Source organism: Aptenodytes patagonicus, chromosome 2 (assembly GCF_965638725.1).
Source record: "Aptenodytes patagonicus chromosome 2, bAptPat1.pri.cur, whole genome shotgun sequence".
NCBI classification, from domain to species: Eukaryota; Metazoa; Chordata; class Aves; order Sphenisciformes; family Spheniscidae; genus Aptenodytes; species Aptenodytes patagonicus.
Window position 1 is genome coordinate 90,469,965 of NC_134950.1, and position 24,740 is coordinate 90,494,704.

Sequence of the window (24,740 nt, forward strand, 5' to 3'; positions counted from 1 at the left end):
GTTTCTTTATGAAACTCATCTCAAAACAAAACAAATTTACAGAAGGTCTTATGAATTGCATTAAAAATACAGAGGGTATGGAAAAGCGCTTTTTTTGTCCCCTTTCAGGTCCTTTTATAACAATGCTGTAGCCTAACCCAAAGTGAGGATAGCCTTTATTGTAAGTACGTATTCCCACAATACCTTTCTGTGTATGGCCATTTTAATTAGCAGAAGGCAAAATAAGTCTGTGCTCCTAAGAAGATATGTAGTAAATTGGTGCTCCTTTGATTTGGTAAGTACCTTACCTATTTTGTTTTTCTCTTTTTTTCTTTTGTTTTGGATTAACTTTTTTTTTCCGGGGAGTGGTGTAAGATTAACATGATTGCTGCTAATCTAGAGTATGTTAGAATCCCTGAGTGAAAAGTAGTAAGTAATAAGTGAGTAGTAATATTGGTTGTTGTGATAGCTTATTGAAAATGGTTAGGGTACAATGTCTTATTCCTACTGGTAAAAATTTCTGTGTTATTATTATTCATAGCCGGAAGGTACAATCAGTGTAATGTGAAACACTTTAAATATCTCTTTTATTGCACTGTAGGATTGGCTGGGGGTGTTTTGGAACTTTGTTTTTAGCTTGCTTATCCTGTGGCCCTTTCTGAGTGGTAGAACTGTAAAAGATGACTGAGCTTTCCTGCACAGGGATTACATTTATTTACATGTGTAAAGTTTCCTGCCCATCGATCTGTGTTCCTTGGGCCTTACAGCAACTGGGTCATACATGTCTATAGCATCAATGTAATTCCAACAATTTAACTGGTTACCTAGACAAATACCTGTGATGTATTGTTACTTATGAAAGCCTATATGTTGATCTGTTAAGAAAAAATGCAATTCTTAGTGAACAGAAAGTTATTCCCTGTTAATTGTCTGCTTTGAGAACTCTTTTCAGTTCTTGAACTATCTCTTGTAACATATAATATAATGTAGTACTGGTTATCTATAGCTTCTCCAGATTAATTGCCCTACTGACAATGAGCTCATTTTTTGTTTACTACAGAAATGAAACAACTCACCTACAAACATTTGCTTCATGAAAATTACTTGCTTAGTTATCACTATAGCTTTTTCCTGGAATATTTCCACTGACTTCGGTGAAGTTACCCCCGGAATTTTCCCTGTATATTCAATTCACCTGTCTGAAATCTGTGTTGAAGTTTTAATCTTGTTTATATTTTTAAAATGTCTCAGAGCAATAAATACTGAAAGTATGAGATTTGTGTATGTGTGTGTGTGCATGCCACAGAGTAAAAAAAAAATGTACTGTCTTTTAATTAGTAGGAAGTGTGTGTTTTTCTGGTTCTCTTCTTTTAATCCTTATTGTCACAAAATTTACTAATTGCCTGACTTGAGAACTGTGTTAGAGAGGTCCCCCCAACCTCCCAAATATTCTTTGCATTCTTGTTTTCTTGAGAGAAAAATAAATCCAGAGGTTCTCTGGAAGGAGAACTTCCTTACAGCCTTCAGAAGACTCCTTTTCTCCTCTGGATATCAGAGTACTCCGCAAGTCTTTGTTTCCACTTAAAACAATAGCTGCCCTTCTGAGGTCTGAGGGGAAAAGCAATAACGAAATTTAGAAAACATGCGTTTCTGCATCTTGGCAAAGAACTTATCTAATCCAAATGTGATTTTAGGTCTGCTTATTATTAGTTCCCACACACTTGTTTTTCTGTCTAAATACCAAAACCCAGCATGATTTAGGACCCTGATGTATTCTGAAGTACGTGAAATATTTTTTCCAAATGGCTACAGGTTTCAATTCTGCAGCTCTCCATCTGTTAGGATAATGTTTGGGTTGCTGTTTTATTATTTTTATTTATTTTTCAAATACAGCCCCAGCAGCTGTGCTCTCAGAAAGACCTAAACTGTCACCAAGTTCACTGTAAAACATTAAGAACCCCACAAAAACTTGTATTAATTTTATTTTATTTTTAACAGGTGTCTTGCTTTTTGCAATGGGATTTTATTTTCATAGGGCTTTGTCTGAAACTGGCTCAGTTCTTACACCTAACCACTTAAATGGAAGTGTTAACTCATGAGGCAGGAAGAGAGAGACTGGGACTGTTTAGCCTGGAAAAGTGCAGGCTCAGGGGAATCTCATCAATGTCTGCAAATACCTGAAGGGGGTGTGTGAAGAAGAGGGAGCCAGGCTCTTTTCAGTGGTGACCAGTGACAGGCCCAGAGGCAATGGGCACAAACTGAAAAACAGGAGGTTCCCTCTGAACATCAGGAAACACTTTTTCACTGTGAGGGTGACTGAGCACTGGCACAGGCTGCCCAGAGAGGTTGTGGAGTCTCCAACCTTGGAGATATTCAAAAGCTGTCTGGCCATGGTCCTGGGCAACCTGCTCTAGGTGGCCCTGCCTGAGCAGGGAGTTTGGTCCAGATGACCTCCAGAGGTCCCTTCCAACCTCAACCGTTCTGTGATTCTGTGATTCTGTGAAATGTACCTACAGTGGTCAGACAAATGGCATCAGTTCTGTTTCAGAAAATGTATCATTTTCATAGAAAAAATGTACGATACATTTTCTCCCCTGATCTGTGTTTTATATGATGGACAGCCCTTTAGAAAACCTGAGTATTGGCATATGGTATATGATTGGCATTGTGAACCTGAAATCACAATGCCAATCAAGGGCCAACCTAACACAGCCAAGGGGAGTATGTATCTAGCATTTCATAGCTTCTAGCTGAAATTGCAGTGCTAGATATATATTTTAAACTACAGTTTACTCTAGAAATCTGTAAAGTGGATTATGTTACCTTTGACTGTAACAAACTTTACACTGTACAGGAATGAACAGATTCAAACCCCAAGTGCAGCCTGAATTCCAGAAGAAAACATCCGTTATCTGGTAGCAGGAAAAGGCTAGTACCTCAGAACAAATATAGTCAGGACCTGCTGTATCTAGAAGGGGTAAACAAGTAACACTAACTTTCCTCCTTTTCAGGCTCCTTAACTTTATCTAGCTTCTGTTCTCCAGTGCTCACTGGTCATGGAGGAAATATGAACTCCTGAGCCCACTTGTTATTCCTGGAAAGAATGATGGAGGAAAAGAGAGCTATGTCAGATATACTGCACTGGTATTTAAAATTATTACTCAAAAGTAATGCCACCTGAAAAGCCTGCCTGTTACTGTTTCGCTGGATTCTAACTTTATTTGGCAAACCATAGAGCAAATAGTGGCTTAGGAAAATAGCCTTCCAAAACCTTCAGACTTTCTAGGCTGCTGCATAACAGAAGTTATGCCACTGCCTAAAACTGAAACTATTGTTTGAAGACCTAACTGTACTGCTCCCCCCGATATATTCTAATTTATTCTTAAGTGAATTTTAAACACTATGTGTTGATTTGCAGTAGGCTAGGCAGGCTTGCGAGGTGATTTTTGGGCCCAAACTCATTTTGAAAGGAGTCATGCTGACTCTCCGTTTTTTTCATGTGTCTCAAACCCTTACCAAAAGGATAAGGGAAAGTGATATATTTTTTGAGATGCTTCAGACTCAGCTTGTCTGCTTACTTGTACTTTGGGGTTTTTTAAATGCTAAATTTCTGGCCGATTACTGTACACGTTTGCTAAGTAGGAAGAGCTACAGGGGCAGATAAGTTCTCTGCTTCATTAAAATTACAGCCAATCTTTGGAGAATTGTTTTTCAGAATATTCTAATGGCCAACACAATTTTTCGGAAAGTGACACAGTGTGAGAAGTAGCCAAACACCTGAAGAGGATTAGGACTTTCTTTTTTTCTTTCTGTGCCAGTGAAATCAGTGAGAATCTGAGGTGTCTGGCACTCTTCAAGATGAAGAGTATATCTTGTCAAACTGAAGAGTTGAGGCGATCCCAATGGCATATCACAAGATATTTCTGGTGCTTAGCAAGCTTCAGATTAAAAGTATGAATTATTATTATGTCTGTGGTGAAGACTAGACTGAGTGCACTTACAGTGTCTCACACTTCATGAACCTTTTAACTTGAGAATGTTGCTATAGTGCTGGCAGTATTTGAAAATGAACAATGCCATCAGCACTTTATCTGTTCTTATGTGCCAGAGTGTTAAAATCTCGTTACTGTCTATCATCTGGTGCTGCATGTACTCTGAAAATATTACCACAACACTTAAATAGGAGTGAAGTCAGATCAAGGAATTCAGTATTGATTCTTGAGAAAAACGAAGCAGCTTGTGTAGCAATTAACTGCATTTTCAGTGGTTCAAGTCTGAACAGTGATTCAACATACTCAAATTTGGTAGCATTTATAAAACTTTCTTTTATTTGTTTTGGGTGGGGTTGCTGGCAGACACCCCTGGGACAGGAGCAATCTGGGAAATATCCCATGGGAGCAGCATGCTTGGAAAGAGATTGGAAAGAATATAAATGAATGTGCAATAAAGTAAATATCCCTCTACCTTATTTTGAATCATTCTTAAAATCAGAGCTTTTTGCAGTCCTGAATTAAATCATGTTCCTCAAAATATTGAGGAAAAACCTTCTTTGGGATATCTTAAGTGCTGATGAAATGCCTTGCTTCAGCTGAACAGCCAGCCAGCAGGCGATGTTCTGTACCATTCCGGCAGATCCTGAGGATTATGTAGGACTGGACAGTGTATTATTAGCAATGAGCAAAAGCGCAGTGACTAGCAATTTTCTGACCTTCATTAGATTCCTTCTTCAGTTGTTTTGGAAGATTGTGATCAATTTCAAAGCATTCAAATGAAAGCAGGATAGCAAATATTTTGAAGTTAATCAAAACCTGCTTTTCTGCAGCTCTGAGAGCCAACGAGTGTTCAGTAGAGTTGTAAGTGAAGCTAGCAAATGTATGTATGCCTTCTTCCACGTCTTGCAGTTTACCTCTCCTGTAATGCTGAGGTTTTCTTTATCTCTCCACATACACACACATAAATGCCAGGACTGTATCATACCTAATTTCTCCAAACAGCAGGTGAAATCTGCAGAATCATCCATAATAATCTCTTCTTTCCTTTCTGCTTTCCCCCCTGACTCCATGAAAGCTTCTCTCTCTATTGTCTGTTCAGTTCTGAGTTTGTTGAGAGAGTCCAGCCATTCTTCATTATCCTGTGTGTGCTCAGCCCAGTATTATAGAAGTGGTCCTCTTAAAAGTGCAGACTGCAGAGGGCGAGGATTTAGAAACATAAATTCTAATAATAGTTGTTGAAGCTTCTGTTTTTAAATACACCAGCATCCTTTATTTCTTTACTATTGGCATTTCACTAATACTGTATGGAAGTTCTTTTATGACTAAATCTGAGTTTTTAAAGAAAGATGTCTAAATTAGAGATGCTCAGAAACAATAGCTATATTATCAAGGGATTTCTGTAGTAAATGAACAGCTGGTACCAAAAAGTCAAAGTGCAAATGAGTGGGAGGATTATCTTAAATCAGTGAGTTTAAGGGTTGACATCTCCAGCAGTATGTTAGGACAGACCTTGCTGTACAATAGAATAATTAAGAGGTAATAATGCTCCAGGTGCAAATGCCTGGCATTTTGTATCTCCTACTTGCGGAATGCCTTAAGGGCTGACGATGTTTTATTTAAGTAAAGCTTCCATCAACAGAGGCAGGATTAGATTTTTTTTGTTTTAATCTGCCTCTACAGTGAAAAATAAATGGTCTACTTTATTTCACAAGTGAACTAATGCGGCAAAAGCTTGAATGAATTGCTGGAGGCTGCAGCATGGGCAAATCACTGCTGGACTTGAAGTCCAAGAAGCACTTGCCTCTTGCTTCCAGCTGAGACAGCTGTTACACTTCTGAAGGTGTTTGCTGTTGTATCTGCAGTTCTTTCAGGCTTTCAGTGGGGCTGGGACTTGAAATAAAATCTCTCACATTCTGCGTATGTCTTAACGTTTGTACTGAAGTGCAGTAGCTTTTTGGCCCTCATTTATGCAAAGTAGAACAACAGCAATAGAAAAGATTCAGTGTCACTCCATAACTTCAAACAACTGGAAATATACTTCATATGAAAATAACTAGGATATGGGACATGTGGATTGACATGCCTGGTCTGCCTCATTCACTACAAAAACTTAAAATAGGATTTTCCGGAGTCCAGATAAATGTTGTTCTACTTGTTCAGCAAGCTGACTTTATTTCATGTCTTATTTTTATTTTTAGCTCGGATGTGCATACTCTGAAAGATTTTTCTTTGTTCTCATGCATTTGTGAAAATTCACAAGTCGATTTTTTTCTCCCTTCTCCTTACCCAAGTTCTTCTATAAAAAGTTGAGCCAGAAGAAAAGTATATTTTGTCATAAACATCCAGCTTAATAGTTCGGAAAATAAATTGTGAGTTCAACAAAATATTCACTGTCAAGGCTCTGAGCTGTTAGAATCCAATAATGATCCTGGGAGGCATGAAATGGAAGCAAAAATATTGTTTGTCCCATCACAGTACATTTTAATTATTTTTTCAGTAAGTGTACAACTCCTTCCTTGGTAAAGTTACTAGTTACATATTAATAGCTTAATAGCTGGAAATTGTGTAGATGGCTAGCAGGATGTAAAAAGCAGTCTTCGTGATACTTACTAGAAAATCTTTGTTTCCTTATTTGGCAAGCCAATGTGAACAATAATTTTCTAGTAAAAGGATTAGGAGGATTAACTTAGTGACAGAAGATCAAGTTCCAACTCAAAAACCTAGATAAAAATATTTAAATTAAGCTTGTAAATTTAGGAAAAGTAGCACTCTGCTTAGTTCTAGAAGAAAAAGCCACATCACTCTGTCTCCCTGGAGTCTGTCAATGGGGAGAGCTAATGGAATCTGAAAACAGTCCTAAGAACTTACAGGCTGGAAAGATGTTTTTTAACAGCGAGCTTTTGGAATCTGAGTATTTTTCTGTCTGAACTCTTTTCTTTCCCTGAATTTCACTTCCCATTTTATACCTGCAGATGAGGTCTGAGCACTCAGCTGGAATCCAGAATATTTTGGTGAGAGCAGGCACCTAAAAAGCCAAAAGGAATTGATGGAAAATAGAAGAAAATTGCCACCCCTACCTCTTTCTGCTTTGTCTTCAGCATAAACATTGCATCCTTTCAAATGTCTAGAGTGTGATTTATTTGACTAATGTAATTTCTGTATTGTATATCTCTACAGTATGAGCTAGTCACTGTAAAGTTTAGTTGTAGTCACGGGTGTTCACATCCGTGGAATTTAGGACATGATTCTTCACATCCTAAAGCAGGAAATTAAACAAATTGAACCCTAAAAGTGTTCACCGTAGTCCCCTGGCAAGGAAGGGAAGTGGGACTCTTAGCTCAGATACAGATGCCTACAACACAGGCATTAAAGTTTAGTGAAATGAATGCCACTCTTCAAGATCATGAAGATCATCAGGATGCCTAGGAAATCTTCCAGTCAGTGAAACACCTGAAGAAGAGGTGTGTATTTGGCCAAAGCTCTTTTCTTAAGCTTAACCAGTGACTATTCCATACATGAGCCACTTATTCGAACAGGAGGAAGTTTGCTAAAATATTCCCTGGGTTTCCACCCTAAGGTGGGTGATATTAAAACTGGCAGATAGTAAACAGGCAAGAATCCTAAAGCCTGGCTTTAATCCTTGTTTTGCAGTTGTGAATCTGGTCACAGACTTTTTTTTTTCCAAAATTATTTTCACTGGTTTTTACACCCGTAAGCTGCATTTATGAGGCATAGTTCCCAATGTTAGACAAACCTAAATGTTAAAAGTCCTACTTCTGCTTTCAACATGGTGGTGTTTTTAAGCTTCTGTCACAATGGTTAAGTACATAAAAAAGATGCATTCATATGCCATACATCCCATGCCTTCCCAATAAGTTATAAATGTAGGATGACCAAAGAAGAAATAGGAAACAACACAAGTCATAGAATCATAGAATCATTTAGGTTGGAAAAGGCCTTTAAGATCATCGAGTCCAACCGTAAACCTAACACTGCCAAGTCCACCACTAAGCCATGTCCCAAAGTCATATTACATGCTGCCAAAATCATGTTTAATGTTGCACAGCTTATATCCCTTCCACAAAATCCTCAGATCACAGCTGCTGGACTTGCATTATTATTTCTTTTGTAGAAGAAGAAGAAAGTCTTCTGTTAGTAATATGGTTTAATGTTCACCTCTAAGAATGTCACTGAATAGCTCTAAGCCCTGACAAGGCTACATGTGACCCTTCAACTTATGCCTCTATTCCTTGTTCACTGAAGACCAACAGTGATCAGGTGTTTCTATCCAGTAGCAATTTAATGACTGGACATGTAGGTGTCAGGATGTTGACTTCAAGGTCAACAAACTTCACAAAGAGTGACCTACTTAGTCTAAAGATCAGGGAGATATCAGGCAGTTCTATTGTTGCTTTTTTATTGAGAAGACGAAGGGTTTGTTGAGGAAAATACTGATATTTAGGCAATGAATTCTTCTATTCCTGCTGCAATAAGTACATCATAAGAAGAATGGCAGTTGAAAGACTTTGACAATCTCAGCAAATCCCACTAATAGACACTTTTTTGCCACCATTTAAAGTATAGTGTTAACAGTTGTTTACAACATTACTTGTGTCTATCCTGATACTTCTGTGACTCATTGATTTTTCCTGACCAACTATTTCATACTAGGGGCAGCTGAGTAAGCACAGAAGAGAGGGATTGTGAAATCCCACTTACACTTGCAACCCTTTGGCAGTGAAATGTTTTAGTGACTAGACTGAAAAAGTGAAACTATATGCAGATATATTATGATGAATGTATATGCTTGACTTTTCTGGCCTTGAAGGCCCTGTAAGACCTTCACAGTACTTTACTTCACCAGGATGATTAAGGAAGAAAAAAAACCCAACACATTCACACACACATTTACCATAAAATGCTTAATGAGATATAAATAATCTCAGCTCAAGATACTGTAAAGGACTACTTAGCATTTTGCTTATGATTTTACATAATTCATCTAAATATAGTTAATTGCAGAGCAGATTTATTTTTGTTGTGTGTGACATTTTCAGACGGTAGCTTGATCACTTTGTTTCATAATGATAACCCGCATATCTATTTTGGTGTATCTGTAGAACTTGAATCAAGCTACCTTTTCTATTCTTACATTTCAAAGCCTCTGGTGTCTCTTCCAGTCCTGGCTGTATGATGATAGTGTGTGCATTTATATATATATGCACACAGATATATAACATACACACATATATAATATGATTAGATCAGTACTTATGTCAAACAGCTTTTCAGGGTTAATAACGTCAGTATTCAGATGGGCTAATCTTTCAACTTTGCAAGCAGTCAGTCTTTTTTCTTTTTGAACTTCATTCCCTTACGCCATTCCATTCAAAGCTGAAGTCACCGAAGCATATGAGCATGTGCTTAAACATAATTGTGCATTTAGGTCCATTCTTACTCGGCAAATCCTTTAAGGCTGTGCTTAAAGTTAACCAGTATGTTACTGAACTGAGCCCTTTTGCAGCAGATGATAAGTTTATTCTTCCTAAGAGTCCTTCTACTACAGAGACAGATTCACTTAAGAAGAAGAAATGCTCTGATTCAGAGGAGGGAGTGGGGGTGTGTCACTGTAACTTATTTTTAAGGCCAACAGAAAACATTGTGATTATTTTCTTCCTGCTTATTTTGAGTTTTAGCTGTACATTTATTGGTTAATATTCAAAAGACATTTTATAACTGTTGTCGCGAAACTGAATCAAAGGACATATTCAGTAATGGACGCTAGGTGTTCTTTGGGAGATCATGCCTTGAATTGCTGTTACTAGAGGATGTAGTAAGGTTTATTGTATCTCAGTTTAGTAAAGGGGTATGTATCAATTTGTTACGTTCAAATGTCAATACTAAGCTTCTTTAGTGTGGTTTCTTAAAGGTGTGAGGCATATGTAATAGCACTGTCTGTCATTCCTCATCCCCCTTTTTTTATTCCAGAGTAACCACTTGAAACCACTAACCAATTTCAAGCAAATTTAAAAGAAAGTTGCAAGTCTCAAAGATGTCATTTTCATAGATACTTCATGAAAATAGGCAGCTAGAGCAAAGAGAGACTCCATTAATGCCCCACTGGCAGAAATCCTGCAGGACTCTGGTTCTTATCAGGCATCAGAACATCCATAGAGGTGTTCAACGTAACTAAGCTTGGTTGCCTCTGAACTTCTCCATTCTGCTATTCATGAAATGTACTTCTTCACAGTACCAGTGCCGTTTCTGCTGCATGTCTGGGATTCTTACAGGCTAAACTATTTAAAATTGGCTTCAAAATTCCAGCCAGTGTGTTGGACCATACCATGCAAAGTGCCAAGCCCATCACTCTCATCGACGGTTCCTTGCTGAACCGCATCTTCCATTTATTCTTTTATTATGATCTCTACTCCGAGGGGTCCATCTTTCTATCACAGGCATAGTAAGCATGAATCCATATCCCCTCTAGACACTCCCCCAATACAAAGAGCATAAATCATTTTTTGAGTGTGTGTAAGTGCACAGTTATTAGTCTAAAAACAGAAACCTATTAAAGCCTCATTAAGAAATTCAAGTCAAATATTCCATTGGAAGAGTACTCCATAATAAAATAATATTAATTCCCATCCTATGGCATCATTGCTGGCAAAGGTTATGTCTACTCTCTTATTCATCCCAGTTCTACTCCATTAGGAGATTACAGAAATAATGTCTTTTTAGTCAACAGGTCTGCACTGTGAAAAGACAGAGATGCATCTGAGGACAGTGACAAGAATAAAACTGAAATCTTTTTTTTTTGCCCCACGATCTACAGTGTATACTGCATATAAAGATATAAAGATAATGCATAGAAATTACCACAAAAGGAGCTAATTCTGTTCTCAGAACTTTGCTGAATGAGGGAAGAAAAGGCTGGTAAGGGGAGGAGAGGAGGGAAAAATATTTCCAGAAGCAGTTAAACTAAAATGTCTGCTTTTTTACCCATAGGGAATGTCTGCCAAGCCATCCTTTTCCTGATATTTTGATGTCTCTTCTTATATACCCTATATATTTTGCTGGGTAAAAGTTACTATGTGTTCTGTCTTGTTTGGCTGCATTCCTGTGCTGAATGGTCAACTGGCAGCTAATTCACAGAATGACTTTTCAAAGTGACTGGATTTAGGCACTGAATTCTACTTGCCTTCTCCAACCAGCAAAATTAATTTAGGTCTCTCCATTTCACTCAGCTGCCAGTTTTCATAAACAGGATAGGGATTTCATGTTTCTGAGATTCCTATTCTTCTGTCAAATCTTGTTGAGATTGACCAATGAGTTCAAAAGTAGCTGTCATCTGTGATAGATGAAGACAGGGCACAATCACCTAAGTCTTGCTCCATATGGAAACTGAACTTTAAAAAAGAACGTTAGCTGAAACAGAAATAATTTGTGTTCCACTTTTGTAAACTGAATGTATTTGTCAGTGCTATGATGCAATAAATATGACCAATCATGCAAACTTTAAAGTCACACAGGGATAAATTGTCCTTGCAAAGAACAGTGTGATGTGAAAGTGAAACAATATATTGGAATAATTACTGAATATTCCAAACAGTAAATGAAGCCCTTTTAGCACTGGGGAATAATAAATAACTACATCTGAATATGTTACTTCTTATGTCAACAGGAAAATTTTCCCATTTTAAATAGAGACAGAGAAAGTCTCAGATACAATAATTACTGAGTAGTAATATATGTATTAGTAATTATTATTGCTTACAACCAATTTAGATGGAATTCTGTCAGAATTCTAATCTATCATGAAGTTTCAACAAAAATAATATTTTTTTTCACATTTTTATACTTAACATGGCATTGCTTTGTGTCAAAATCAAGTACAACTTAGACATACTGTAGAGCTCTTAAAAAACAAAATGTAATTTAAATAATGTAAGAGATTATTAAATTGTGACACAAAGGTGGCAGAACTGTTCTTCTTGCAGCCATGTTGGAAGCTCAAGGTGGGAGTCTTAATAGAGATGCTGTCAGAAGCATTGGAAGACAGGGACGGCGAGCAGGATGAACCCCCCATAATCCAAGAGGAAGCAGTTAACGACCTGCTACGCCACCTGGACACTCACAAGTCCATGGGGCCGGATGGGATCCACCCAAGAGTGCTGAGGGAGCTGGCGGAGGAGCTCGCCAAGCCACTCTCCATCATTTATCAGCAGTCCTGGTTAATGGAGGAGGTCCCGGACGACTGGAGGCTTGCCAATGTGACGCCCATCTACAAGAAGGGCCGGAAGGAGGATCCGGGGAACTACAGGCCTGTCAGCCTGACCTCGGTGCCGGGGAAGATTATGGAGTGGTTCATCTTGAGGGCGCTCACAAGGCATGAGCGGGACAACCAGGGGATCCGGCCTAGCCAGCACGGGTTCATGAGAGGCAGGTCCTGCTTGACCAACCTGATCTCCTTCTATGACCAGGTGACCCGCCTAGTGGATGAGGGAAAGGCTGTGGATGTGGTCTACCCAGACTTCAGTAAAGCCTTTGACACTGTGTCCCACAGCATTCTCCTAGAGAAGCTGGTGGCTCACGCCTTAGACAGGTGTACTCTTTGCTGGGTAAAAAAAATGGCTGGACGGCCGGGCCCAGAGAGTTGTGGTGAATGGAGTTACATCCAGTTGGCGGCCAGTCATGAGCGGTGTTCCCCAGGGCTCAGTTTTGGGGCTGGTCTTGTTCAATATCTTTATCAATGATCTGGATGAGGCGATCGAGTGCACCCTCAGTAAGTTTGCAGACGACACCAAGTTGGGCGGGAGTGTTGATCTGCTCGAGGGTAGGAAGGCTCTGCAGAGGGACCTGGACAGGCTGGATCGATGGGCCCAGGCCAACTGCATGAGATTCAACAAGGCCAAGTGCCGGGTCCTGCACTTTGGCCACAACAACCCCATGCAGCACTACAGGCTTGGGGAAGAGTGGCTGGAAAGCTGCCTGGCAGAAAAGGACCTGGGGGTGCTGGTTGACAGCCAGCTGAACATGAGCCGGCAGTGTGCCCAGGTGGCCAAGAAGGCCAATGGCATCCTGGCCTGTATCAGAAATGGTGTGGCCAGCAGGAGTAGGGAAGTGATTGTGCCCCTGTACTCGGCACTGGTGAGGCCGCACCTCGAATACTGTGTTCAGTTTTGGGCCCCTCACTACAAGAAGGACATTGAGGTGCTGGAGCGTGTCCAGAGAAGGGCAACGAGGCTGGTGAGGGGTCTGGAGAACAAGTCTTATGAGGATCAGCTGAGGGAACTAGGGATGTTTAGCCTGGAGAAAAGGATGCTCAGGGGAGACCTCATCGCTCTCTACAACTACCTGAAAGGAGGTTGTAGCGAGGTGGGTGTCAGTCTCTTCTCCCAAGTAACTAGCAATAGGACGAGAGGAAATGGCCTTAAGTTGTGCCAGGGGAGGTTTAGATTGGACGTGAGGAAAAATTTCTTTACTGAAAGAGTGGTTAAACATTGGAACAGGCTGCCCAGGGAAGTGGTTGAGTCACTATCCCTGGATGTATTTTTAAATATACTTTTAAATATACGATGTGTAGATGAGGCGCTTAGGGACATGGTTTAGTGGGCATGGTGGTGTTGGGTTGACGGTTGGACTCGATAATCTTAGAGGTCTCTTCGAACCTTAATGATTCTATGATTCTATGATTCTATATCCTCAGCCTCACAGAGAGCGTCTTAGTCTTTATTCTGAGTGTACCTATCACAGGGGTTGCAGGTGTAACCATATTTGTATTTGAGCAATAAGCCTCTTTAGAACAGTCATTTTCCAACTGATAAATGCTTCAGATTTGTGATCTCATCTCCTGACTCTAGCTTGCCACCCTGATCCTGTGTGTTAGCTTTTGACACTTTGGTTTCTTCCCACTCCTAGTTCCTGACCTTAATCATCAGGCAGGACCATCTAATCCTTGCCCTCCTTATGTCTGTTCTAACCATTAAACTTTTTGTGTTCCCCAACATGGTGCTGTGCAATTTCTCTCAGAAAAAAAATATTTCTGCAGTGTACTTTTATGATGGAAAACTATTTTAAGGCTGAAGGTAAAATCAGAGTTTTAAAAAGAATTCTGCTGTATTCTTAAATGATACAGTTGCACTGGCTAAATTGTAACTGAAAAATGGAATTGAGTCCATAAAAGTAAACTATTAAGAAATATCAGAGAGATCTAAATTTAAATCCCTATATCTATTAGTCCTATTTAGGTATTTCTCAGTACCTGTTCACTATAGGGGGCAAAAACTTCTGGAATTTTGAAGACAGTTAGCCAGCAACAGTTTCATTTGTATTCTGACTAGGTCATAGCATTATTTTTGTTTCTTGCACAGTTTAAAAAAAAAGTTTGATTGAGCGGTTTCTCCAGATGAAAAATATCTTTTGGTAGTGCCGGTATTAGCTATCTTTGCTCCAGTTTCATCATCTTTCTGAGAAAGGATTCATGCCTGAAAATATTAATAAAATAAGGCTTATCATGAGTAGCTTTTGGGCCATTTGTCATTTCAGTCCCTAGCTTGGGGGGATCTGAGTGACATACAGGAGGGAGGGGAGGAGTGTCTTATGCTGCCCATAAGTTCTACTACAGGTGACTACATTTATTACTGGTATTAAGGTTTTGGATTAAAAGATAGCTTTACATTAGAAGTTGTGATGGATAGAGAGCGTGTTTCTTTTTGAGGACTGATTTATTTATTTATTTAGGGTCACAGGGACATATCTGTATAATATGCAAAAAGCGTAACTGGCCAGTTGATCCTATATAGGCAAGGGGGCAATTGCACATTCCCTTGGAACCAACTAGGTTCTCTCAGGGAGAGAAACATTTTACTGAATCAAGCAGGAGAGTAAAATTCTCAGAGCAAAGAGCTGGTATCCTGACACCAAAGAAGAAGATGCTGAGTAAAGCAGGGAGTAAATAGTCAAGCCAGAGGGGTCCAGAGTGAAAAAATCCTTGAACCCCAAGAGGACTACGCAAAGGTTGCTACAGCAGAGAAAGCCTGGAAGTAAGGACACGCCCTGACAGTACACAATGGGTGGGGACACAGTTGTGTATGAAACCTTTTTGTTCGTATTTTTCTTATCTCTAGTCAAATTGAGTTTCCTCTCCTTAAAAAGTTATTCTGTTTTATTTTCTAACAATGCATGTTTTCTGAATTTTAAAGCTTTTCTAATTTTCTGGTGTGCTCACTATAAGGAAAAGGAATAGACTAGTCTCTTCCAAAATACTGACTCAAGCATTTTTACACTAGCTGTTAGTAACTCATTACTTTATGCTAACTGGTATTCGAAGAACAGCCAATATTCCAACAGCAAATATTCCAAGTGAAGCACCAAGAGAGAACACAAAAAAGATGCTCTTAAGCCTCTTTCCTTTTGCCCCTTGACCTTTGCAAGCAAATGGATGATGATATTTAACCTGAAAGGTCAGGTTAAAAATGGCCAAACTATGGAAAGGGTATGCACAAGTCGTAGAATACCACAGGCCTAAGTAGCAAGGTGGTAGTGGCAGTAACCATGCACTTCTCCTGCCTCTGTTTCTGAAGGTGCATGGGGTGCCTGAATAGACTGCTTCACGTATGAAGGGGGAAGATTAGTGAAGAGTTTCTTGCTAGCTGAAGAATTGAACATTTTTTTATTATTATTCTTCTGTTCCCTTTCTTCCTTTCGGGTGGCTTTGTGACAGTAAATAAGAAAGATCTGCACAGAGACTATAGAAATTTGGCCTCTTAAATCATCTTTGAAAAATAAGATTTGGGAATCTAAATCTAATATGTGTTACAAAACACTGCGCAGCCATTCTTAAATCCCTTTTGTTTCCAGATTTTCCAAGTTATTAAGGCATCTAAAAATGCTAAGGGGGGGGAGGCGCTGTTCAGTGTTTGATTTTTATCCATCTCATGGGATTCAGTGTCTAATGTTTATGTATTCTTTTCAGTCCTAAGTTCCATGGAATTTGGATTCCAGGTAACTGAATCATCTGGTGCTTTGTAATAACCTATCCAGTTTGAGGGAGAGGGGGCAGGGTATGTGGAGGGGGCGTTAAGTGCTGTATGCAAGTAAAACTTAGAATTTAACATAATCATTATTTGCCATAATTAGATTTTCCAGTAACCATGAATTAGCTGACAGCAGGTCATGTTTAATTGAATATTTTAAAATTAGTATACTTTAGCATTTTATGTGGCTAATGTCACTATATTTAAGTGCCTGTCAGTATTTTCATTATGAACGATATTTTGGAAAATGGAGTTTAATTAAACAGTATCTCTACTGTTCTAAATTTTGTCAAGCTGAGAGCTGGCATACAGGCTAGATAGAAAATAGCTCACAACATAATTATGGCCCCAAAGGAATTAAAGCAAGCAGACAGGACATTCACCTATGTTCTCTATGTACAACCGTTAAGAGCAAAATCTAAAGAAGCCAAAGTGAATGAAGGAAGTTTTGGGGGTTTGTTTTGGGGTTTTTTTTCATGTAACTTAATAAAAGTGCAGTTTGATCAGCTGGGAGGTGAACAGGGTTTAAAAAGCAAAAGAAAAATTAGATTGGCTGAGGAGGAGGGAGAATGTATTATAGCAGAGATCTTCCCCTGTTCCCCAGAAACAGTAGGTCTATTAAGTAACATAAAATCTATGCAGTCAGCACTTTATGAGCATGTACAATCAAAGTGTAAAATTCATAAAAAAGTCGCACAGGAGAAGTGGCGTATAAATTTTGTTGCAAATATATCTTCAGGGATTTGTGGAGTCATTTAATAACCTCTGATATAATGATAACTCTTGCAATAGAAGAGGAGAAGGCCAATTTTAACCTTTGGAGGTTATATTTAAGCTGTAGCTTCAGCCATTTCTTCCTGGACAAGAAGCAGATTCCCGGTGTATGCAACGTTGAAACAAAACCTGCTAAAATTGTGAAAGAAGATGCTATTCTGTAGTTGTGCTGTACAGCAGATTGACGTCCAGTCTTGGAAGCTAAGTCGAAAGTTCATTTATATTCATCCAGGAACAGGACTGAACTTCTAGTACTAGTAAATGAGGCATGTCCACCTTCAGTTCTATATCCACCTTCAGTACCATTTCCAAAACATATACTTGCTCAAGTTATTCTACAGTGGCTCTAAAAGAACAGTACAGTACCGAAGACTACCGCATTACAGATGTTTCATCAGTGCAGGTGCTAGAAGACTGGTGAATTGGTATGATACATGGAGAACTAAAGGTGAATTATTTCAATACATGGTATGAAATCTGCCAAACAAGGATGTTAAAATAGATGGTATGAATACATCCAAGAAAGATTTTTTAGTAGGAAAATATTAACTGAAAAAGGCCCTGACTGAATAGATGTAGATGACAGGTGTATGTGGGGGGTTTTTAGGGTTTTTTTGGGGGGTGTTATTTTTGTGTTTTGGGTTTTTTTAAGAGAGAAAGGCAGAGAAAGAGTACAGGTTTACAGAGAGTGGTTTGTGGTTGTGTTTTGTTTTTTAAAAAAAGATCACGGTCAATCGTGACAATAAAATTACTTTGAAAGAGCATAGGACTGGATCCAAAAAAAACCCTTCAGCATCAGTATGTATATTTCTGACACAGCGTATGTTTGACTTGTCACTTCAAATTTGTTCAAAAAAAAATCAGGGTAATTTTAACTTGTCATTTGTTCTGCCAGATTTTCTATTGCCTGTCTCTATAGCTCTAGTGATGTGCCTGATCGGGCTGTCCATACTTCACTGAAAGATTTTGTTGTTGTTGTTGCTCCTTTCTGTATTTGATTTACATGGCAAGGTTTTGGTAGCCAGGGGGCTGCTGGGGTGGCTTCTATGAGAAGATACCAGAAGCTGCCCCCATGTCAGACACAGCCAGTTCCAGCAGGCTCCAAGATGGACCTGTCAGTGGCCAAAGCTGAGCCAGGTGGCACCGTTGGTAACACCCTTGTGATAACATACTTAAGAAAGGGTAAAAAACAGTGCGCAAGAGCAGCTGGGAGAGAGGAGTGAGAATATGTGAGAGAAACAACTATGCAGACACCAAGTCAGTGAAAAAGGAGGGGGAGGAGGTGCTCCAGGTGCTGGAGCAGAGGTTGCCCTGCAGCCCATGGCGAAGACCATGGTGAAGCAGGTTGTCCCCCTGCAGCCCATGGAGGTCCGTGGTGGAGCAGATATCCACCTGCAGCCCATGGAGGACCCCATGCCGGAGCAGGTGGGTGTGCCCTGAAGGAAGCTGCAGCCCGTGGAGAGCCCATGCTGGAGCAGATTTTCTGGCAGGATCTGTGGTCCCATGGGGGACCCATGCTGGAGCAGCTCATTCCTGAAGGACTGTACCCCCAGTGGAAAGGACCCATGCTGGAGCAGTTCTTGAAAAACTGAAGCCTGTGGGAAGGACCCACATTGGAGAAGTTTGTGAAAAACTGTCTTGCTTGGGGGGGACCTCATGCCGGAGCAGGGGAAGAGCATGAGGAGGAAGAAGCCACAGAGACAGTGTGTTATGAACTGACTGCAACCCCCATTCCCTAGCTCCCTGCACTGCTCGGAGCAGAGGAGGTAGAAGAGACAGGAGTGAGCCTGGTGAGAAAGGAGGGGTGGGGGGGAAGGTGGTTTTAGATTTGTTCTCATGTCTCATTATCCTACCCTGATTTATTGGCAATAAATTAAATTAATTTCCCCAAGACGAGTCTGTTTTGCCTGTGATGATAATTGCTGAGTGATCTCCCTGTCCTTATCTCGACCCCTGAGCTTTTCATTGTATTTTCTCCCCTTGATCTGTTGAGGAGGGGAAGTGATAGAGTGGCTTGGTGGGCACCTGGCATCCAGCCAAGGTCAACCCACCACATTTCCTTCCACAATCCCTTTGTCATCTTATTGACCTGAAGTTGCGGTTTCCAGCTGTCCCCAGTTGTGTAAGGATGTGTAGAAGAACTCATTACCTCTTCCTTGTATGCTCACCAGATTCAGGCCTACCCATGGTTGCTGCTAATTTTTAGAAGATTCTTCTAGTCACTGCACAAGAAGTGGGCTTCCTTTGTCCATACTTTAAAAAATCCTAGCTGGACAAAAGCTTTCTTTTTCCTTGATCTCAGTTACTTCTCCTTAAAACAGAATGATGCCACCACTCAAGGCTGCACCACTCATCTCTGCAGGTGCGAGGCTCATCAATGGTCTTGTAATTGGGGCAAAAAAAGAGTGAAAAACTGGGAAACATAGGCACTGTGTACCCTGCCAAGTCTTTGGGAATTAATAACAGTGAAATAGGGAGTTGTCGGTAACCAAAAGTCACCTGAATTGGGATCAATGGTGTTGGGCATGCACAGGGGCTCTGGCTGGATTTCCCATTGCAGCTGGGAAGCCCCACAGATGTAAGGCTTGCTGGGGCTTTGTCCATCCCTATTGCTCACGGCCAGCCTGGCCTAAGCAGTCACCAACTGGCAGGCTCGCTGCCTAGAATGCGGAGTCCTGGTCCTCAGTTGAATAGCAATGAGTAGTGGTAGCTGCACGCATTGGTGCCTGCAGTCCTTATGACGACCGTCACTCCTTTTAGTACACAGTGATTCTGTGTAGTCAGGCAACTGCACAGCCAAATGCAAGGTGAGCTTGACACAGACCTGCATGAAAACCACTTTTCTCACCTTCCTGCTTTTGTTTTGCCTGTATGTATTGTATGACACACTGCCACCAGTTTCCTCCTTTCAAAGACTCAGCTGTTACGCAGGATGGGAGTCTACAGATTTGCTGCCCTGATTCACCTACTTCTGATAGAAATCAGAAAATCAATAGTTGGCAGCCAGGTCCTCCTACTGTTCCTTCTCTGTACCTTATCTTTCTGAACACAGGCCATAATGATACCATTTCCAGTGCAGGGAACTTGCATGAACCTACACGACCAGCCTCCACTTGACAAGAGCTTCTTTAGACTTGCTAACAAGGGAAAGATTCAGTCTACTTCATCATATAGTCTGCAAATGTCATCCAGGAAAAGGAGAAATGTTGTGGCATTACGTGTTGGTGATATGTATTAGTGATATGGCATCCTGTCTGTAGCCTCATGCTTTTACTAGGGTAATAACTGACCTTGGAGGTGCTGGCTGGCTACCTAGAGGAGTTACACATAAATATATCTGCAGTGGGTTATGGGATGCATGAATGAAGTTGAGTAGAAGACAGATTGCAATCCAGCCACTGTATCAAACAATGTAGTCACTGCTCTATGTGATGCCACTAATTTGATAGAAATGCATAAATGCAGTCCAAGTAGACTAATTTCCTGTTTTCAGGTGATCTGAAAATATTCAGATCTGATCTTCCTCAATGTCTGACTGCAGCCAAAGCTGGTAGATTCTAGAAAAGAAGGTTTGACAAATGGTGAAGTCAAGAATAAATGAGTTCAGTGATCTGGAGAACAGAATGGAAGAGAATTTTCTTGTGAAGAAATCAGGTAACTTTGTTGTGGTTTTGTGACTTGTTTACCAGCTAATCTTTTTTTTTTTTTCCCTTTGTGACTCTAGCAGTCAGAGTTTATGACCAAATTGGATTGTTCACTGCTCACCCACTATTCAGTTGTTATCATACATAAATCTGAATGGGATGTCTTGCAAGCATTCTCTTTTTTTTGTGTCTGAATGGAAGAAACTTTCTTAAGTAGGAAAAATAAGAGCAGGAAAGCATGGCTAAACTGTAAGAATTAATATATATGAAGGAGTAACACTTGTTTTTCAGTAATTCAAAAAAATCCAGCACTGGTATTCAGTAAAGGAAAAATGAATTGCATTGTTCAGCTTAATATAAATTCCTATACTTTTAAAAGGTCACTTCCTGAACCATATGATTGACACTTCCTATATCCTAGAGGGCCTATCTAAGAAGGATGTGAAGGTCCTTGAATGTGTCCAGAGGAGGGCAACAAAGGTGGTGAAAGGGCTGGAAGGAATGTCCTGCGAGGAGCAGCTAAGGACTTTGGGTTTGTCTAGTTTGGAGAAAAGGAGGCTGAGGGGCAACCTCATTGCTCTCTACAGCTTCCTGAGGAGGGGAAGCAGAGAGGGTGGTGCTGATCTCTTCTCCCTGGTATCCAGTAACAGGACACATGGGAATGGTTCAAAGCTGCGCCAAGGGAGATTCAGACTGGACGTTAGAAAGCATTTCTTTACCCAGAGGGTGGTCAGACACTGGAACAGGCTTCCTAGAGAGGTGGTCGATGCCCCAAGCCTGTCAGTGTTTAAGAGGCATTTGGAAAATGCCCTTAACAACATGCTTTAACTTTTGATCAGCCCTGAAGTGGTCAGGCAGTTGGACTAGATCATTATAGGTCCCTTCCAACTGGAATATTCTATTCTATGCTATGCTACACTATCCTATGCTATGCTAGTCTATCTACACATTTGTCTATCAGTTTATTCAGTCACCTGCTGCCTTGTGTTCTAGGATACATAGATTTCTCTTTATTATTGCTTTACTGTGGCTTACTTGAAGGCAAAACCAGAAGTTCTCAATGACCATCCTACCTGTTGAGTCTTCTTCTTGTGCAGCCTTAGGAGTCTAAAAAAAACCACCTTTGCTCTCGACTGCCCAAGGGGGAGAGAGGAATGTTCATCTTCACCCTGGCTGGACATGGAACTTGGCTGATGTGGAACTTCTGCCAAGCTTCCAGTTTGTATTTTTTCTGACTTTAGCTGCTTCTTTTTAAAAAAAAAAAAAAGTTTTTTGTTTTGTTGGGTTTTTTTTAAATCCTGCATAGTTTAACTTGTCATTATGAATCTTTAAAAAAAAGACATTTTTCTGCTTTAAGGCCATTAAGGGAAAAAGGGCTTGGAGCATCTGACATACAAGGAGAGATTAGGAAAACTGGAGTCTGAGTCTGGTTCCATCTTCAGTAATCCCTTCCATCTTCTCAAAGGTATCCAGTGAAAGGACAAGAGACAATGGGCAAAAATTGAAATGCAGGATATTACATTTAAACATAAGAAAAACCTTTTTTACTGCAAGGATGATTGAACACTGGAACGGGCTGCCAAGAGAGGTTGTGGAGTCTCCATACTTGGAAATACTCAAAACCCAGGACACAGTCCTGGGAAACCTGCTATAGCTGACCCTGCTTGGGCAGGGGGTTGAACTAGGCAATCTCCAAAGGTCCCTTCCAACCTCAACCACTATGTGGTTCTAAGTAATCGAAGATATCATTATGTGAAGATAAAAAGTTTAACTGTAGGTTAGGTGTAGCATTGTTGTTGAAGGGGATTTTAAAAAGTATTATTTCACCTTTTCAGTCTCCCAGGGCAGCAGGGCAGGGGAACCTTGCATCTGTTTACAGTAAAACTGTTTCATTTACAATTAAATTACAAAGAATGGCACTGGAAGCAAATTACTGTGAACAACCATTCTGGATTCATTTGGAAGGTGCCTGCCAGACTGTGAAAGTTCAGTTACCAGAAGTTAGTCTTCTGGAACCCAAGAATGTCTAGTAGCATCATATTTCCTTCTAAGCAGAATGTATGCATGGCATGGTTCCAGCTAGTTTATTCGTTACTCCTGAAGTGCTTGACAATATGCGTTGGGGCTGACTTCTACTAGAAGAGAAAGAAAAATTAAAAAATTAAAAAATCTGTATCAAATCCATGGGCCTCTCTCTGTCAAAGTGGCATCCTATAAAAAAACCCAGCTGATGAAGTAATAATTTATTTGTGCCAACAGGTTGACTTTACAGATTTTTCCAGAATAGTTTTTAAGTACTCAGCACATCACACTTCATATACGGTAATAGAACTATTTCACTCAAAAGAAAATTTCAGTAGAGTTTTTTCATCTCACTGGGCTGTCTTATTAAGTGGCCTAAAATCTGTAATGTGCATTGCCCAGCCCTGGTAGAAAACAACTACACTTGCTTTCAGAAATGGAGAGAGGGTTTCTCAGTAGTATAAACCATTGCAGTTCTTTAGATATAGTTCTCTAGTTTAGATATACCAATTGAACTAATTATCATTCTCTGTAGTATGGTATTTGAGATTACCCTTAGAGTTTCACACTTGCCAAAGTCATTGTTTTACTGAAAATTCTTTGAAGCAGCTTTAGACTAACCAGCTTTGGTGGGTTTGCCTTGGCCAACAGCCAAACTACTACACATCTGTTCAGTTACACCACCACCACCCGCCTCCAAGGGATCCGGTGGAAAACGAGAACAGGAATGCAAATGCTTGTGGGTCGAGATAAAGACAGGGAGATCCCTTACCAATTACCATCACAGGCAAAACAGATTCGACTTGGGGAAAATTCATTTATTGCCAATTAAAAGCAAGTTGCATGGTGAGAGACAAAAGCAATATGAAAGCACTTCCCCCCTTTCCTTCTTCCCAGGTTCAACTTCATTCCTTCATTCCCGACTCCTCTACCTCCTTCCCCCTGAAGCGGCGCAGGGGGATGGGGAACGGGGGCTGTGGTCAGCCCATAACAGCTCCTCCCTGCCGCTCCTTCCTCCTCACGCTTTTCCCTGCTCCAGCCTGGGGCCTTCCCACGGGCTGCAGGGAAACACCCGCCCCACCGGGGTCTCTCCAGGGGCCGCAGGGGCATCTCTCTCTCTGCTGGGGCGCCTGGAGCACCTCCTCCCCTCCTCCTGCTCTCCCCCCGGGGCTCGCAGGGCTCTTTCTCACACCGTTTCCCTCAGCCCCGGCTGCCGGGCAGCGTTTTGCCCTTTCTCAGCCAGGCTTTCCCCGAGGCGCCCGCCCGTGGCTGAGGGGCTCAGCCGTGCCCTGCGGTGCGGCCCTTGGAGCCGGCTGGAACCGGCTGTGTCCGGCACGGGGCAGCCCCGGCCCCTCCTCACAGGGGCCGCCCCTGCAGACCCCCGTACTAGCTGCTGCTGCCGCCAGCACCTGGGCACCTGCACCCCACACAGGATTCTATCCTGTATGCATTTATTTTACTTTCTGCTCACATGGATGGTTGTACGTATATGGAGGGTTGTATAGCTAATAATACCTGTACTGCACTAAACTTGTTACAGTAGAGCTAAAAACATGCTCCTGTTCTGTGAAGCCTACAAGATTATTGTAGATGAGGCGCAGATACAGAAGGGAGAGGGAAAAGGATAGTTGGGGTTAATTTACATAGCTTCATTATGTGTATATTTTGATCATACTTTTGCTTGGATTTTTTTTTCTTTGTTTTTGTTGTTGAGCGTGAAGGTGATTGGTGGGCTTGGGACTAAGTGTAAAGAAGAACAGTTTTAAACATAATGAGGATGATAGGGGACCATGGAAATAATTTAATTTGACCTTTGTATGGCACAGACACATCGAATTGCAGTAATAATTGCATGATGTCTTACGGGGCAGTAATCTGTAACTCTCTGCCTTTGATATGTGATAGGGAGAAACTGAATACCCCTGCAGCTGTCTTGTCTCTTCCTGCAAGTTGTCCCTAAAATGACTCCAGCATGAAATCCTCATATCATAGTTTAAGTAGGCTGGACTTGGTTATACTAGGAGTTCAAACAAGTAAAATTTAGCTGGGCCATGATTGGCTTTATTTGGACGAAGATTACCTTAAAGCAAGTAAGATGGTTTTGCTCCTAAATGAAAGGGTCTTCATGGGCCCCTTTCCATAATGTGCCTCACTTACCACAGTTCATCAGCTCATCTTCACCTTCCTTAAGTTTTTGTAAACTGAGTTTAGACAGAGGGTCTTTTAAACACTAGAAGATCTCACATATACTCACACAATGCCTCAACTCTTACTTGCTGCTAAAGTTTGGGCCT